Here is an 18125-nt window from a genome sequence, read left to right on the forward strand (position 1 = left end):
CGGGGTTCAGAGGGAGGAACAAACACCCGCCTCCCACGCCCTCGCCACTTCCCTCTGCTCCCAGCCGAGATGGAAACTGGTCCAGTGGAGAGTGTCTCTCTCCAGGGGGGTGGCGGCCGTGTTGGAGCCCCGAGTTGTTCTGCCATGAGTAGCAACTCTCCCCTCGCAAGTAGCTGCTGTCATTCTTGAGGGGGGGGGGGGGGGCGGGGGAGATAGAAAGACCGAGAGAAGAGGGCGGGGGGAGGGGGTGGGGTGGTGGACTGTACTTGGCCACAGAATATGCACCTGGAGCTTTGTTGTGGGAAACCTGGTTACCTGGTAAGTGGATGCTGCCATAGGAACTTTGCTCGCAGGCACGCGAGAAAAAGCGGGGTCTGACCCAGCCCCACCACACCGAGGGACGCCAGTCAGCGCTCAGCAGAAGCCAACGGTTGGACGTCGCTCTTTGGCGGCAGCTTCTTCTGTCCGGGGGCACCGACAGGCGAGAGTGGGGGCACCTCCGCCACTGGTCAGTTCCCGAATCTCAGAAAGGGGCCTGGAGGGCGATGGCATCAGAGAGCGTAGGGAGGTACGTATAATGTGGGGGAAGGGTGGGGTGGGGTGGGGGGCGTTTTGCTGGGAGACCACCACGCAATCTCGGGGCTGCGGCTGTGTTCTGGAGCGGCTGCGAGGCAACGAGGTCTGCTCCTTACAGGAAGGGGGCGGTGAGTTGACACGAAGTCCTCATCAGGAAGCGCGTGAAGCCTTTTCAGACATCACAGAAAGCCTTGGTGACTTGTCCTGCCCGCGTAAACTTTTGCCTCATGGAGAAGGAAGAAGGGAAGTGCTTGATGTAAGTACAAGACAGCCTTCGTTTCCTTGTCCTGTTGGGATAACTGGGGCGGATGCTTCCTTAGCTGCGGTTTTAACGTGTAGATTTCTTCATATGATTTCCGTGTTTGGAATCTCTGTCCTCCGATTTTATGTTTCAGCCTTGGAATCACTGTCACGTTTTCTGCGACAAAAAAGGCCCCGTTTCCCTAATGTCATCCCGCTCGTCGCCGAAATGTTTCTTTCTCGCTTCCGGTAACCCACTTTGTCCTCTTTTCCGCCTCGTTCCCACTCTTAGTCCTACATTTTTGTGAACTGTATTCATCTCCCTCCGCTAGACTTTGCTTCAATTGCTTCTTGAAAGCATAAATTCCAGTTTCTCTGACTTCACTAATTTTTCTCTCTCAAGTTACCGAAAGTCTGCTAGGGAAATGGGAGGAGAGAGAACAGTGTGAAAAAGTTGAGACAAATATTCCCTGCGGGAGATTGGTCATCTTGTTGATGATTAAACTGAGGAAGATCTAGGGCCGTTTTGCGTTTCTTCACCTCCCTAAGCGTTTGCCTTGAAGCGGAGCTCTGGCTTGCTTGTTACCTGCGCTCAAAAGTTTAAGATAATTCTGTTGGACTTCTCCATTGGTCTGTTTTGTGTGTGATGAACCTGCACGTCCCGTGCTGCAAATACTGGATTATTAGCGGGAGATTTGGAGGGCAGATACATCGCTACAGTTCCAGTTGTGACATCTCCTAACTAGAGTAAGGAAAAATAATTCTGGGGTTAGCGACCTGGTGGTTAGGAACGCACCTGCCTTTAGATGGGGCCTGATCAAGTAGTCTGCAGCCAGTTTAAAAAGCCATCTTCCAATTAGGATACTACTGGAAACTTCTGGATCCAAATTGTGGGAAAGTGGCTGCAGTGTAACTTTCTATCTCCCGCCAGCTTCTCATGGGACACTCATGGAGGACTTTACATGGGTCTCCTCATTCAGCTTCTTTCTTGAGTGGGAACCCTCTGTAGATTTTTATCTGAGCAAAGACTTCACTCCAGATTTCAAAAACTGGACTGAGCTGAGACCTCAGAGAAGCAATAACCTAAGACTGCCTAGGAGCATGTCCAGAGTGCCACTAAAAAATTTTCTCCCTTCCAGGGCAGAAGGCATGAATCTCAGACCATCTGGAAGGTGAAGTGGGTTCATAGTCTCCAGCAGAATTGACAAGAAAGGCAATGCTGAATGGTGAAGTGCTGTTTTCCACATAAAAAGCCACTTAATGTGGATCTGGACAATAGACATGTGCCACCTGGTCTAAAGCATGCTTACAGAGAAGGAAGTACCAGGCTGTCCAGGACTAGTGTGTTTAGGACTGCAGCTTAAAATATGCTGTGTAGCAGCTTGAGCTGCATGAAAAGGATCAGAGTGCTGCAAATACAGTGAAGCAATTTTACTCCATTTCCAAAGTTTCTGAGAATCCCAGAAATGTTTGCCTTGCTGTGTAGCCAAAGGCCACTGTAGTCTTTGTAGTGTGGTTAATAGTAATACTGTAGTTGGCTCCCTTGATGCACTGGTGACATTGTAATATCTGTATCTTCTTGTGAATGGGCCAAAGGAAAGGGGGAGATGTTGGTTTGATCTGAGTGATCTGTATGTTGTAGAATTTCAGACATGTCCAGTGCAATGGGGCAGTACTGAACTTGACAGTTGTCCATAGGATAAAATCTTCCACACTGCAAGTGTTCATTTTAATCCAGTGTATTTTGATCATAAATGCATGTGCAGCCTCACCCTTTCTTTTTTATTCTTTAGAGTGAAATAAAATTGAGATTCATGCTTTAATTAGCAAGACAGCAATATCAGCTGAAATTTCTTCCATTTAAAACCACACATTTCTGTACTGTTGGCATTCATAAAAACAAGCCCTGCTTACTGGAGAATCAGTTTAATTGGTATGGCTTGTATTGCCACTCACAGTGATCATCAATTTGATGTTTAAATTCTCCATACAGTTTTTAGGAAGATGTGCATATTGCCTTCTGGCCTATTATTGACTTCTTAGATATCAGAGTCTGGGAAATAATGCAAAAAAGAATGCTGTTGGCCATGTGCAAAGTTCCTTTCTCTACCACTGAGTATCATAGCTAGGTCCCCCCACACACCATGAATCTGGAGGCGGTGTTTTCATGTAAATGAATATGTTCACCTGCGTCATCACCACACAGTTGGCATGAAAGCCTCTGTTCAAAGGAGTGAATCATTGGGGAAGGGAAACAGTTAGCATCCGGGTTGTAGTTTTCCCATAGCCATTCTTTATGTTGTCACCAGTGTGTGAATATTAGTGATATTAGGAATAAGGTTTGCAGTGTTCCCAGTTCCATCGTATTCAAACTGATAGTAGAAGGAAACCTCATTAACTTAAATAAATGAGGGAATATTTCTTGATCTCTCTCCATCTCCTGCTATGTGTTACAGTAACAACATATGTGGCTATAGCTAGTCATGTGTATGTGGACACATTGCAGAGTTTTGAAAGAGATACAATTACTGATTTCAAAGAATATTTTTCCCATACACTTACTATTTTATGCCCACATCAAATTTTCATTTTTATTGAAGGAGTTTGAAGTATATAATATGAATTCTTAATCAGTCTGGTACTTTTCCATTTTAAGAAAATTTCAAGAAATATGGGGATCACCTCTACACATAATAATGTAATAGAGAAGTAATTATTTAATTAGATCATTATCTCATCAGCATTCTCCAGAAACATGGGTTACTAAAGGATGATAGGGGGATGCAATTTTTCCCTCTGTCTTCACTGTGGAAGATGGAAGGTGCTTGCCCACTCCAGAACCATCAGTTTCAGGAGGGGTGTCAAAAGACCTAAGTCACATTGAGGTGATGTCCTACAACTGATTGACAAATTAAAACCTGACAGATCACCAGACAGATGGCATACATTCAAGAGTTCTGAAAGAATTCAAATGTGAACTTGGGGATCTCCTGACTAAAATGTAAACTCTATCACTAAAATCTGCCTCCAAGAATTATCAGGTAGCTTGTGCATTCCCCATCTTTAAAAAGGGTTCCAGATGAAAACTAGGAAATTACGGCTTGTCAATCTAACACCGATACCGGATAAGCTGATGGAATCCCTTGTTAAAGACAGAATTAATAGGCACATTGATGAACAAAAGCTATTAAGGAAGAATCATCATGGATTCTGTCATAGAAGACCTTATCTCACTAGCCTTTTGAAATTCTTTGAGGGGGCGTACAAACATGTGGACAAGGGTGATCCAGTAGATGCTGTTTACTTAGACTTCTAGAAAGCTTTTGATAAAGTGCCTCATTAAAAGCTTACAAGTAAACTCAGCAGTCATGGGATAAGAGGACAAGTTCTCTTGCAGATTAAAAACTGGTTAATCAACAGGAAAAAGAGAATGAGTATAAATGGGCAGTTTTCACAATGGAAGGTAGTAAGCAGTGGAGTACTGCAAGGCTCAGTACTAGGCTTTGTGATTTTTATCTTGTTCATTAATGTTTTGGAGTTGGGAGTAAGCAGTGAAGTGGCTAAGTTGTCAGATGACGCTAAGTGGTTCAGAGCAGTAAGAAATAGGGAGGACTGTGAGGCACTCCAGAGTAATCTGTTGAGACTGGGCAAATGGGCATCAGTGTAGGAAAGTGCAAAGTAACACATATTGGAGCAAAAAATCCGACTATAAGTATACATCGATGGGTTCTGAACTGGCAGTAACTGACCAGGAGAGAGATCTTGGTGTCATGGTAGACAACTCACTGAAGATGTCCACTCAGTGTGCAAGTACAATAAAAAAAGGCAAATGCTATGCTGGGATTATTAGGAAAGGGACTGAAAACAAATCAGCTAGAATCTTAATACTCTATGGGATTGTCCTCATTTGGAATACTGTGTACAGTTCTGATCACTGTATCTAAAAAAAAAAGTATTATAGCATTGGAAAAGATGCAGAAAAGGCAACTAAACTGATTAAGGAAGGTTAAAGAGGTGAAGAAAGGTTAAAGAGGTTAGGGCTTTTTAGCTTGGAGAAACGACAATTTAGGGATGACATGAGAGAGGTTTACAAAATTATGCATGGGTTATAGAAGGCAAAGAAGCACTTTTCACCCTTTCTCACAATACAAGAACACTTGGGCACTCAGTAAAATTAATGAGCAGTAGGCTTAGAACAGAAAAGGAACTAGTACGCTAAAAGAGTAACGTGAAATTCACTGGTGCAGGAAGTGGTGGATAGACAGCTTCAAGAGTAGATTGGATAAGCATGTGGAGCAGAGGTCCATCAGTGACTATTAGCTACAATGTATGGATGGAGCACTATGTCTGGGGCTGCAATGCTCTGTATTCTTGGTGCTTGGGGAGCCACAGTGGGAGGCATCTGGAGTTCTGGCCCCATTGGTGGACCCTTGGTGGCGCCTGGGTTTTGGCCATTGTGCAACACAGAGTGTTGGATTGGATGGGCAATTGGCCTGATCCAACATAGCTTCCTGTCTGCTCCAGCACCATCAACCCTTTCTCAAGCAGGGGTCCCCTTCTGAACCATGGCCCTCTCAGCTGAAGCCCCAGCTGTCTTGTGTCCACTCTTCTTTCCAGCCTGGGTTCTCTTGCCAAATATAAACAGAATGTCCCTCCCACTCCCTCCAGGTGGCCCATGTCTGTGCTTTCTTCAGCTGGAGGTTTGCTTGGCCAGTCTGTATTTGGGGAAGCCTATGCCCGCCTCCCTTTCTTTCCTTCCTTATGGGGTTAGGCACAATGCTGTTGCCTCAGCTCCAAGGGGAGCCTTGTTGGATGGGCACACTGCAGTGTGGTGCTGAGGTGGCTCCTGGGACTTGGGGGTCACAGAAGTCTGGACCCGGCCTGAGGTCTAGATACTTCTCTTATGTTCTTAATACAAAAACCTGCAGTACCTCTATACCAGAGGCAACAGTGGGATAACAGAAAGCAAGGAGCTGTTCCACTTGACAGCTGAGGATAGGACTCGAAGCAATGGGCTCAAATTACAAGCAGAAAGGTACTGTCTGGCTATTAGGAAAATTTTTTACAGTCAGAGTAGTTCAGAGGTGGAACCAGCTGTCTAGGAAGGTGGTGAGCTCCCCTTCACTGGCAGTCTACAAAACGTGGCTGATTATTTGTTGGAGATGCTTTAGGCTGATCCTGCATGGAGCAAGTGGTTGGACTAGATGGTCTGCATGGCCCCTTCCAACTCTATGATTCTATGAACAGTATACACCACAATCAATGTTCAGCCTTTCAAACTACTTTCAGATTTTAAAAATCCTCTAATGTGGCTGACTGCATCCTAAAATACCACTATCAAGAATAATTTATAAGTCTAGTTATTGAGCTAATTTCTGCTTTCTTTAGTTGTAAATATAGGGTAAAACTAAGCACTTGAAATCTGTATCATATCATTCATGCAAATACACATGACACACACTGTGACTATCATTTCAAGTTTGTTTCTTTTATCAGAACCAGCAATTAAGAAAGCTGAAGATTTGTATGAATTGAAACAAATTTTTCTGTTCTTTCACTTGCTAGCTTGTTCATTGATATTTGGTGTGCAGTTTTCTCTCAGATGTTGCAGAAGATGGAAAAAAAATTGAAGGAGGCAAGAGGATATGAGAGTAGCATATATCTATGGTATACAGGAATTGTAGGGAGTGATCCTAGAGACCTGCTTAGGAATAAGTCCCATTTTATTCAGTGGGGTTTATTCCCAATAGCACCTTTTTAGGATTGTAGAAGTAATTACCTAATACAGCATAATATATTATGTTATTACACAATTTTCAAGAATGCATTTCAGAAGAGCAGTAAAAGCATTTTAAAAACTTTCTTTCCCTTATCATTCTCTGTTTCTTAAGATGGTAAGGGTTCCCCACAAACCCCACCCCCCAAAAAAGAATTCCACTGGAAAAAAATGGGTTATCCTTCCCCCATTTTTATGCTCCCCTGACTTTAATATATTTCATTGTGTTATTTCTGCTGTCCATGATTGTTAGCCACAGTAGACTGTAGACAGTACTGTGGTTGCTGGCAGTTATATTACCTTATCCCATATTGCTGTTTTGTTTATTCTAATAAAATAGCAGTTCTTTTCTTTCTGCCCATGTGCATCCATAATTATATAAGTATTTAATAACAGTAGAAAGGATAGTATAGATGAGGTTGAGTTTCTGTTATAATGGCTCCTTGCATTGGTAAATGCAAAATTCCGTCTTCATTACTATTCTCTTTCTTTGGCAGGAGATTAAAAACATATGGGAAAACAGAAGATGACTTCTGAGTGCAAGACTTAACAAACTTGAATGGGAAATCTATTTTTTCTAGTTCAGAATATGGGCATGCAAAAAAAGAAAAAAGGCCAGAACTTGAGCTGGATTCTTTAAAACCAGAAGTAAAGCTAGATTTATCAGGAAAACACTCTAATACTGATTTCCAATTCAATTTAATGTGAAGGGCATTTCTGGGTACAATCCCCCAGTTGGGTTGAAATCCTGAAGGACTGTACCCCTTCATCCAAATTTCAGACATACAGGAAAATGTGCCCTTATTCTAGACCCTATTCTATAGATAACTAGTTTCTTACATGTTACGCAAGCAAAGGAAGATGTGGACTGGCATGTGAATGACATCTATCATGTGGAGAAAGGAAAGAGGATTTTTTGTTTGGACTTTTGGTTAGTGATGTTTTCATTGTCATCCCTAGTTCAGAAATATAGCTCAAAAACATCCTTGTAGCATATCTGTTTCTGAAAGTATTTTACCAGTACAACAAGATGTTTATGCAGGGCTTTTTTGTAGCAGGAACTCCTTTGCCTATTAGGCCACACCCCCTGATGTAGCCAATCCTCCAAGAGCTTACAGTAGGCTCTGTAAGAAAAGCCCTGTAAGCTCTTGAAGGACTGGCTACATCAGGGGTGTGTGGCCTAATAGGCAAAGAAGTTCCTGCTACAAAAAAGCCGTGTCTTTATGAATTTATTTTCAGAACTACAGGTTGACTATGAAAATTAATTATAGAAATACAACCACTTAAGAACAGTTTCTGCTTAGTACACAAACTTGTAGAAATGGAAGGATAACATATATAGTTCCCATCATGAAAAACCTAAGTTGTGTTGCCATTAAAACATTTATCCAGTTGTTTTTTTCTTCCTCACCTTCAGTAATAAATTCTATTTATTTATGTATTTCTTTAAGTTTTTCTCTGCCCTCCCTTGCAAGCAGGGCTCAGGGTGGTGAACTACATAAGTTTTAAATGACATACATTAAAACAAATTGACATAGATAAATAAAACCTACATTTTCCCCACACTGACTTAAAAAGTACTTAGCATTTATAAATCACTATAGCAATGTAGGTGTTACATACAATCCATAGTTAGAGGTCTTTATAATCTAGGCTTGCCAGTCCCCAGTCCCAGTGGTTTTATAGGCTCCTCCCCTCCACCAGTCTGCTGGCCAGTGAGGGAAAGCCCCGCCCCAATAGCCACCATTTGCTTTTAAACCTTGGCAGGCTTAGAAGATTCTTTCAACTGTTTGTGTTTTGGAATGTGTGTAGGCCTTTAAATCTCAGCAGCGGGAAAGTAGGGGATGGGGTAAGCAGGCACAGTCACAAGAATGTGAAGCTGTGAGAAAGGTAGAAAGCAGAGTCCCTCTGTTTTGCATTCAAATTAAAAGTCATTTCTATAGTAAACTGGATAGGAAAGATTTAGCTAGAACCTGATTATGTGATGGAGGAAAACTAGGCTGCTCATCTTTCCTATTCCTGCTGTTACATTCAGCATCTCCGATGAATACATTGCTCCAGTGAGATCATAAAAGTGTGGGCTGGCAGACTGTTTGTTTTGGCTGATTTGTGAGTGTTTGCATGTGTCCCTTTAAAAAGTCATGCTTGTAAAAGCTTCTGAAGTCTGATGAGGGGACTTGTGAGGGTATGACAAATTTCACTTTCATTTAGTGGAAGTGCAGCTGCCAAGTTAGGCAAAAAAGGAGGATAAAGAAATGAGGAAGAAAAAGATATTAGATTTATATCCCACCCAATACTCTGAATCTCAAGTGGTCACAATCTCCTTTACCTCCCCCCCCCCCACAGCAGACATCCTGTGAGGTAGGTGGGGCTGAGAGAGCTCTTACAGCAGCTGCCCTCTCAAGGATAACTCCTATGAGAGCTACGGCTGACCCAAGGCCATTCCAGCAGCTGCAAGTGGAGGAGTGGGGAATCAAACCTAGTTCTCCCAGATAAGAGTCCACGCACTTAACCACAGTATTCAGGGGATTTGCACTGCTGTATTGTTATTTATTTATTTAGGGAATGGAAAAGTCTCCTGGCTCCACTCCCAAAGTTCCCAGATATTTCCTGTATAGGACCTGGCAACCGTATTATAATCTAAATTAGATGAGCAAGAAGATAAGGACGCATAATAATAGGAATGATATATAAGGAGTCAGTGGAAAAGAAGAGGTAAATTACTATACCTTGATGCTTTCTGAATTTCTCTGAGCAATATAAATCAGTCATATACCCTGAGACTTCAGTTCCCCTCTGAGTCATTATGCTAAGATAGGAGGGAAAACCCCTAAATGAAAGTTCATTTTATCTGTAACTACTCTAGTTGGCAGAAATATTTGCATACAAACGAAAGCAGATGTAAAGTCATGATATATTATGTTGAGATTAGGGTTGCCAGGCAGAACCTGGCAATCAGCAGAAGGGTTGTGAGGCAGCAGTGTCTCAGAAAAAAAGAAAAGAAAAAGAAGACCTTTTCTATTTACAGGAAGTTCTGCCCATATGGATCCTGGTGATTGTAATCTTCAAGCAATTCTTAGTGCTACCCTTTGTTACTTCTGGGTAGCTCTAGGAATTGCTAAGAACTCTATAGTCAGAATTTCCTCTAAATAGATGAGGCATTATTTTTCTTCTTAATTGTCCTCCCTAGGGTGATTCCCCACCCTCCATCTGGCCCCAGTTTCTGCCTGTCCAGTGCCCACCAACTGAGTGCCAGCAGACATCAGCAACAATGATCTGTTCTGAAGTCTCCCATCATAAACAGGCAAATGGGAACCCAACTTGAGGTCTGTAAGGCATAATGGGTATGCAAGTGTAGAATGATCATGTCCTTGTTTCCACGGCTCTGGATTTTTAACCTTGAAAAAAAAAAGGCTTAGGAAATCAAGTGCATTTGAAAGTATTCTAATCTGGAAGCATTACCTACTACTAATAGGTTCACACTAGTTGGCTGTGGTGGCTTAGAATGGTTTTGCAAGCTCATTTTATGTAGCAAAAACATGCATTTTTGTAGTGCTCCCCATACATTTACATTCACACACAGAAAGAGTTAATAGCAATTTTTTATGGTGCTCCATATAGAGATACTCTAGTGAAAAATATGCCATGATAACAATTTTCCCCCCTGCAACTGCATCCTTAGATATGCAATTGCAAATAACTGCAACAAGTAATAAATGTACTCCTAAATAATGATTTCTTGGAGGTAACAATAGGGGGTGCTTTCGTGTCTATTCCCTGCTTATAGATTGTCCAAAGGGATCTGGTTGGGCACTAAGGGAAATTGGATGTTGGACTAGGTGGATTTTTGCCTTGACCCATAACTTTGTGAAAAGTGAATTGCTACGCTAAGCATTTTTGACACTAACTTGATTAGTATCTCAATGATTAATTCAAAGGTCAGGACTTTTTTTAGGTTTTAAGTAAACTATTCTAAAATGCTGTCTATGCCCTGGAGGGGAGGGCGGAGTATAAATTAAATAACCAAATAAATAAATATGTACTCCTTATATTCTAAATGTTTTTATTTTCTAAATTCTCATCTCACACAAATTTCTCCATCACTGTAGTCTTCCTGTATGAGAATTTTAGAAGCTTGACAAATGGATATTGCAAAAGACCAAGCCAGTATAACCATTAATATGATTCTTTAAATGTAACTGGATACTGTGCTGTTTCATTCTAACAGTACTAGGGTTTATTTATTTATTATTTTTGTTTGAAGCTGACTTACCTTATGTTTTTGAAATTTATTATAACATGTCTAAGGATGCAATTCATCAGAAAGTAGTATCTAGAACCTTAGATTGTTGTGAAAAGGAAAGGAAAGGTCCCCTGTGCAAGCAACAGTCATTTCCAACTCTGGGGTGACATCACATCACGACATTTTCATGGCAGACTTTTTTACAGGGTCGTTTGCTATTGCCTTCCCCAGTCATCTACACTTTCCCCCCCGACAAGCTGGGTACTCATTTTACTGACCTCAGAAGGATGGGAGGCTGAGTCAACCTTGAGCCAGCTACCTGAACCCAGCTTCCACTGGGATTGCACTCAGATCGTGAGCAGAACTTCAACTGCAGTACTGCAGCTTTACCACTCTGAGCCACGGGGCTCTTACTATAACATATCCTATAACCTAGTACAACCTATCCACCACCAAAAGGAGTAGAAACTGCAAGAGAATCTATGCTACCTCCATACTCCCAGTGGGAACTATGTTGAAAAACTTCCAGGTGGAGAATGTCTCAAATGCAACCCAACTGTATATATTAAATTATTACATATAATACATAATAAATGCAACAAATATTATATTTACAGAATTATTGTAAGTCTAATTGAGAAAATTACTATTAAGTTGTTTGAATGCCATACAAATGATATTTTTTTCACTAAAGGAAGACCTGCAAATAACAGAAGCCTAAGTATGATGGAACATTTTATTGTCATATTTGTTTTCCTCTTTCTCAAGGAAGTTCAATGTATATTAAGTTTCGTTCCATGAATAACATGGCTAAGTTTGCAACAGCCAATTAGGCCACAGCTGAATGGCAATTGACAGGCAAAGGAAAATATACTTAGTACTAATCTTTGGGAGACTTTGGTGGAGATGGATTAGACAGCACCATTTGAGGACACTGTTGCATGCTGGCTAGCAGCTTCTTTGACATCAGCAGCTTGTGCTGGGAATTACTTGCCATTCAGGAATCATGCATCATACATTGCTGACTGAGACAACTCTTTGCCCAAATTCTGGTGCGGGTGGCCCCTCTCCTCCTTCATTGCCCAGGAGTGGCTGTGAGTGGTTCCTGCCAGAGAACCATCTCACCAGCTGCTTCTCTATCTATCCATCTGCAATATTTATCACAAATGTATTGCTTCTCAGTCTTACACACATTTTAAAAGAAACAAACAAGAAAACACACTATTTAAAACAATAATGTATTGACGTAGGCCTAATAAGTCCCTTTGCGTACAGTGTTGCACATAAATGCACTTCTGTCAAGTAATCAGAGTTCATTGTTTCTGAGCAAAACTAATGAATGTGCAACGTGTAATATGTTTGCACTTTTCTAATGTACTTTAAAACTACAGACAAGAATGATTTTGATTTGCTGCTGATTTATAATGCTGTAATATACTCAGTTTTGCCAACAGAATGATTTCTCTTTGTTTTCATGTTTTTTTTCTAGAGAGCCAGTCACCTGTGTTAGGGCAAGGTACATTCTGCTTTACTAAAACAAACCCTGGGAATCTAAGAACATTCAGCCCCATCTGTCCCTGCTTGAATTGCAAAATGTGATTTATGTTGCAACTGGGCATGAAAATAAATGATATTCCTTTTAATCAATAAATGGTCCTGCAATCTATAACCTGAACAATGAAAACTAACAAGTTAGCATTATCTTTTTGAATTAAATAAATTGAGCCAGAGCCTGTGACTTCTAAGAGATGCCAATAGAACTTCTGCTACTTGCCTTTAACTCAACCAGGATTAGGTCATTTGTTATTTAAGAGAAACAGATTATAAAAATGGATATAATCAGGGATTTTTTTTTAAAAGCAGGAATGCACAGGAACGCAGTTCCGGCTGGCTTGGCATCAGGAGGTGTGGCCTAATATGCAAATAGGTTTCTACTGGGCTTTTTCTACCAAAAAAGCCCTGGATATAATGAAGGTCAGGGAGAGAAGAAAGAGAGAAAGTGTGCATTTGCTTGCTTGTTGGGGTTGCCAACATTCAGGTGGGGCCTGGAGATCTCCTGGAATTAAAGTTGACCTCCAGATGACAAAGATCAGTTCCCCTCAGAGAAGTGGCAGCTTCAGAGAGTGGACGTTATGACATTATACCCTGCTGAGCTTCCTTGCTTCTCCAAAGCCTGCCCCCCAAGGCTTCATCACTAAATCTTCAAGAATATCCCAACCCTGAGTTGGCAACCCTATAATTTATGTGGTTTTTATCTGTTCTTATTGTCAGACTGCTGGCTGGAACCAGAATCGGGGGGCAAGAATACCTTCCAGCTTCTCCTTTTCCAGTGTGCCTGTGTGCATTGTCTCATCAGTGGAGAGAAGGGCGTATTCCTTCACTTATGTTCCTGCTTTCTGGCTTTTGCTGCCATCTGGCTTTGAGAACAAAATCTGGCCTTCTTCCTCCTTGCTCCTTCCAGGCAGACCTTATAAAGGACTTTCCTGGACTCCCACCAATGAGTCCTAAGCAGGGCTTTTTTATAGCAGGAACTCATTTGCATATTAGGCCACACCCCTGACATCATCATTGTTTCACACAAGACTTTTTGTAAAAAAAAGCCCAGCAGGGACTCATTTGCACATTAGGCCGCATCCCCTGATGTCAAGCCAGCTGGAACTGCGTTCCTGTGCATTCCTGCTCAAACCCCCCCCCCCCGCCTTTGCATATTAGGTTACATGCCTTTGATGTAGCCAATCTTCCAAGAGCTTACAGGACTCTTCTCACAGAGCGTATTGTAAGCTTTTGGAGGATTGGTTACATTAGGGGTGTGTGGCCTAATATGCAAGGAGTTCCTGCTACAAAAAAGCCCTGGCCTTAAGCAATGCCTCACCTTCCCTCCATTGCTGATCTAATGGCAGTCAGGGACAGTTGCCACTGAGACGAGGCCTGCCATCGTTAGAGGCTATAGGAAGCCATTTGACTTGCCAGGTTCCTCAGAAGGAGGTAAAAGTGGGGATGGGGGGAATGGTACGGTGCCTGCTCCAAGTTCCTGGAGATGCCTGGAGAGCCTAGGGGGGCAGAGTTTGGGGAGAAACCTCAGCAAAGTATAGTGCCTTAGACTCCCCCTTCCAAAGCAACCATTTTTCCTAGGGGACTGGATCTCATTCACATGGAGATCAGTTGTAATTCTGGGAGATTTCCAAGCCCTGCCAGGAGGTTGGCAACCATAAAGAATAGCAATTACATGGAAATGTGTCATTCTGAATTCCTTTTCAAAAGTAGCCTCTGAGACGGGCTCCTGTATTCAACTAATTTATAGGAAAGAAAGAGTATGGAAGGCCAAGATTCATGTGGAACTAAATATGTATAATCCAATTACACCTTGCTTAGTAACATAATGTATGAATTCATGGGGAACTTTTCACTCATGTTTCACTAGTGATTTCTTAATTTTAAAATTGTTGAAAAGATTAATGTTTTTATGGAAAAGTGGTAATATCATAATACTAAGGTCGTTTTAGCACTCACCTTCCGCCGGCGCGACCCCCCTCTTCACCGCGCAGGATCTGCGTGGATTTCGCACTAAACACTGCGGAGCAGCCAGAAAAGCCAGAAGCTCCCGTCGCAAAAGCCACGCAAACGCCAAACTGCTTTTTGGCGGTTTCAGTTTGAGCGGCTTTTGCGCCGGGAGCTTCCGGCTTTTCTGGCTGCTCCGCAGCGTTTAGTGCGAAATCCGCGCAGATCCTGCGCGGTGAAGAGGGGGGTCGCGCCGGCGGAAGGTGAGTGCGAAAACGACCTAAGAGTACAAACCTAACTTGAGAAGCTGTACATACTACAATGCATTCTGTTAGTTGTCCAACGAAAAGTGATTTGCTTACAAACATATGAGCCATTTGTCAATTTAATTCATGTACCTATATTCTTCTCTGAAGAAATATAGAAAAACAAGGGCTTCAGACAAGGTATGTGGTAGAATTCAAGACTGTGTTGGGAATTATTTATTTGAAACATTTATTAGATGCCTTTCTCCCTTGCAGAACTCAAAGCACAGTATAAATTCTAATCAGGACTGCAATAATAAAAGCTAAATCTATCAAAATGTAGTCCTAAATAAAACTGCCTTCTATTAGCTCTGAAAAACAACAATGAAGGAGTCTAGGTGTACCTCCCTAGGGAGGCTGTTCCATAATTGTGGGGATGGCATAAGGTTGCCAGCTATGAGTTGGGGAATACCTGGAGATTTGGGACTGGAGCCTGAGGAGGGTGGGGTTTGTGGAGAGGAGTGACTTCAGCAGGCTATAATGCCATACAGTTCACCCATAGTAGGAGATCTCCTGGTGCCAGCTGAAAGTTAGCAACCCTATGCCACCAAAAAGGTCCCTCTCTTGTTTACCCACCAAATTAGCATCTTTAAGTGGTGGGACAGTCAGGAGAGTATCTCCCCATGATCTTAATTCTCAGGCAGGAATGTATGGGAGAAGACAATCTTTCAGACACCTTGGTCCCAAGCCATTTATGGTTTTAAAGGATAAAACGCTTTAAGCTTGGGAGCAAATGTAATTGTTGTATTCACCCATTAACTGCCCCTGACCAGCAGTCTAGCCACAGTATTCTGTAGTAGCTGCATTTTCTGAACACTCTTCAAGGGTAGCCTCAAGTAGAACGCATTGTAATAGTCCAGTCTCAATGTAATTAAAGCATGGATCACTGTGGCTAGATCTGACTAACTCGGGAATGGACACAGTTGACTGCTCTCTACCAGAATGGTAAATAAAATATTAAATAACACACCATTAAGTCTATATTAAAAGTATAAGATTTCCCCCCCCCCCCCTTCTCTCCAAGTTGTTGGCAACCCTACTCTTTCCAGATTTAGAGTCCCTCTTTGGTTCCAGGAGCAGTTACTTTTGATTGATACAAAGCAGCCTCACAGTTTGCAAGATCAGTTACCCTGTTCTGTTGAATCACTGGTTTATGTTAAATGGTTGCCAGTAGGGATGGACATTGCCTAGTTTAGAGTTTGTGAGCCAAGGTTCAGGGAAGGTGCCTTCCCAGGGCCAGCCCTAGGGCGCATGGTGCCCCAGGCAGCCTCACTGCCTGCCCCCCTATTATTATATGTATGTGTGATGACTTTAGGATAATTTTGAATGCACAGAAATTCCATTTTTAAGGCAGGTGAAGGTCATACTAGAAGACAAATGTGGAGTTTCATCTCTGTTTTTCTGATCATTTAGTGTTCCCTCAATTCATGTAGGTTCTATCTGAAGCACATTATTTCTTCTTTTTGTTCTTTCATTATCATTACAGCATTTCACTGTCTTGACTAGGCAGTTGGAGAACGTCATGATCATTATTAGCTGGTGAAGAGGGAACTTTTCATCTGGGAGAAACTTGCACTTTAAAAGGGGTTAATGTGAACAAACTGAAGACCTGTGATGTTTCAGGTGATAATTTGAAGTGGTTTCCAAGGATGTGCAAAAACATCTGAGCCAATAACATTTTAAAGAAGCAACTATCCTTGCCTCATCCCAAACACCACCATCTTCCATACCTCTTAAACAGGCAGTGATTTTACCATTTGTACTCCAGCAACTAAGCATCGGCACAGACCAGGAAAGCCTGGTTCAGTCTGGGGCTCACAAAACAGATGGTCTAAGATTGAGCCCCAAACTGAACCCCCCCCCAAACAAAAAAACTGTCTGAATTGGTTCAGGTGGCATTGGTGGTAAGTGTAAAAGCAGTTGGGTTCAATCCAGACATTGTATGAAACCATAATTTGTTTATTTAATTGAGTGTGCTGCCTTTCCACTCAATTTAGTATCCCCAATATGGCAAATGTTAAAATATTTCAAATGTTAGGAAGTATTTAAAATACAAATATATAACAATCAAAGTAATGAAATAACACAAACATAACACAAAAACAGGAAGAATGGTTAATAAGAGATAGTGAAGAAACATCAAACTAAATAAAAAGGTCTTCACCCTCTGGCAGAAGACAACAGGGTTATATTATGGTTTAACTAACTATAGTTAGTTGAACATCTAAATGCAAGTCATTCCATTAATTATGGTCTGGCAGAGTCTATCAAGCTGAGATATGAAACTGGTTGATCAGCTAGTTAATTTTACTATAGTTTGTGTAATTTCTGAGTGTGATATCCTGGCTTGTTCTCTGGTGATGCTGTCCCAGGTTATAGCGAGAAGGAAAGGAAACCAGCAAACCAGAATCTGAGTGCCTGTCTGTGAGCTGAATCCTGATGTCACAAAGTAATCAAAATTAAAATAAACCATGTCTTTGTATTAGGTCTGGACTGAGACTTGGAATTATGGTTGCAGGGTACTTCATGGCAACTGGCAAAGGGTGGGGGGACTTACCAATGTGGGGGAAGACCATGGTGACATTGTCAGGGATGTGGTGATATCACCTCCAGCATGCACTGGAAGTGATGTCAGCATATTGCTTTGGTATTTGAGTAAAACTCTGTTTTTATCATAAGAGTTTTATTCAAATACCAGAGGGTCCCTAGTGATGTACTGACATCACTTCCAGGTGACATCAGCACATTAGAACACTGCCCCATTTTGTCCCTCAGCCTGAATGGTCATCAGCAGGGGATGATGACTGGGGGCAGGGAATCCCCCACCCTATTTGAAGTCCTAATACACCTTTACCATTTGTTTGGAAATAAATTATTTTCTCTCCCTCCAAATCCAGCTTTTGCCCGTGAATCCAGAGAGCCAGTATAGTGTAGCAGATGGAATTAGATGGACAGTGGGACTTCAAATCCACATTGTCATGAAGCTGTTAGCTTAACTTACCTCACTGATTTGTTGCGAAGAGAAAATAAGAAGATATCATATATGCTTGCTCTGAGTTCCTTGCAGGGAAAGGCAGATCATATAATAATAAAACTTCTGTTCATACCGTGCCTTTTGGTTTACATATTGTAAAATTAATGTATATGCCATGGATGCATATTAAAATTGATACAGCATGTGGTGTTTAATTTACTTAAATTTACTTGCAATAAATAAAAAATAAATAAAAAAAATAAACTTTACATTCATTTCCTTAAAATTCCCCTTGCTGGAAGACTGAACTATTCTGTTTTATTGTCCCCCTTGCCCAAAGAAAGTAAACTGCCTCTGATTTCAAATTCTGCTGCTTAACAGCTGTGCATACTTTTCTTTTCCCCTCTGCATATTAACACTAGATAGAAATAAAGAACAGTGATGCTGTTCTCAATGTGAGTTTCTAGTCAATAGCTGGCTTTTCAATCTGGCCCGACTTCTTTCACTTGCTCA

General features: G+C 41.7%; 1 protein-coding gene across 2 annotated transcripts in view; it reads left to right on the top strand.

Annotated features, from left to right (window-relative positions):
* Positions 1–238: 238 nt before the first annotated feature.
* The window catches only part of GLIS3 (GLIS family zinc finger 3), a 283772-nt gene continuing 265885 nt past the window's right edge, over positions 239–18125 (top strand). For both annotated transcript variants that reach the window (XM_060237383.1, XM_060237384.1), the window contains exon 1: positions 239–318. The gene's annotated coding sequence lies outside the window, so the exon portion shown is untranslated. The remainder of the gene's footprint in view (positions 319–18125) is intronic.

The sequence above is a fragment of the Heteronotia binoei genome, chromosome 4 (genome assembly GCF_032191835.1).
Source record: "Heteronotia binoei isolate CCM8104 ecotype False Entrance Well chromosome 4, APGP_CSIRO_Hbin_v1, whole genome shotgun sequence".
In the NCBI taxonomy this organism is placed as follows: domain Eukaryota; kingdom Metazoa; phylum Chordata; class Lepidosauria; order Squamata; family Gekkonidae; genus Heteronotia; species Heteronotia binoei.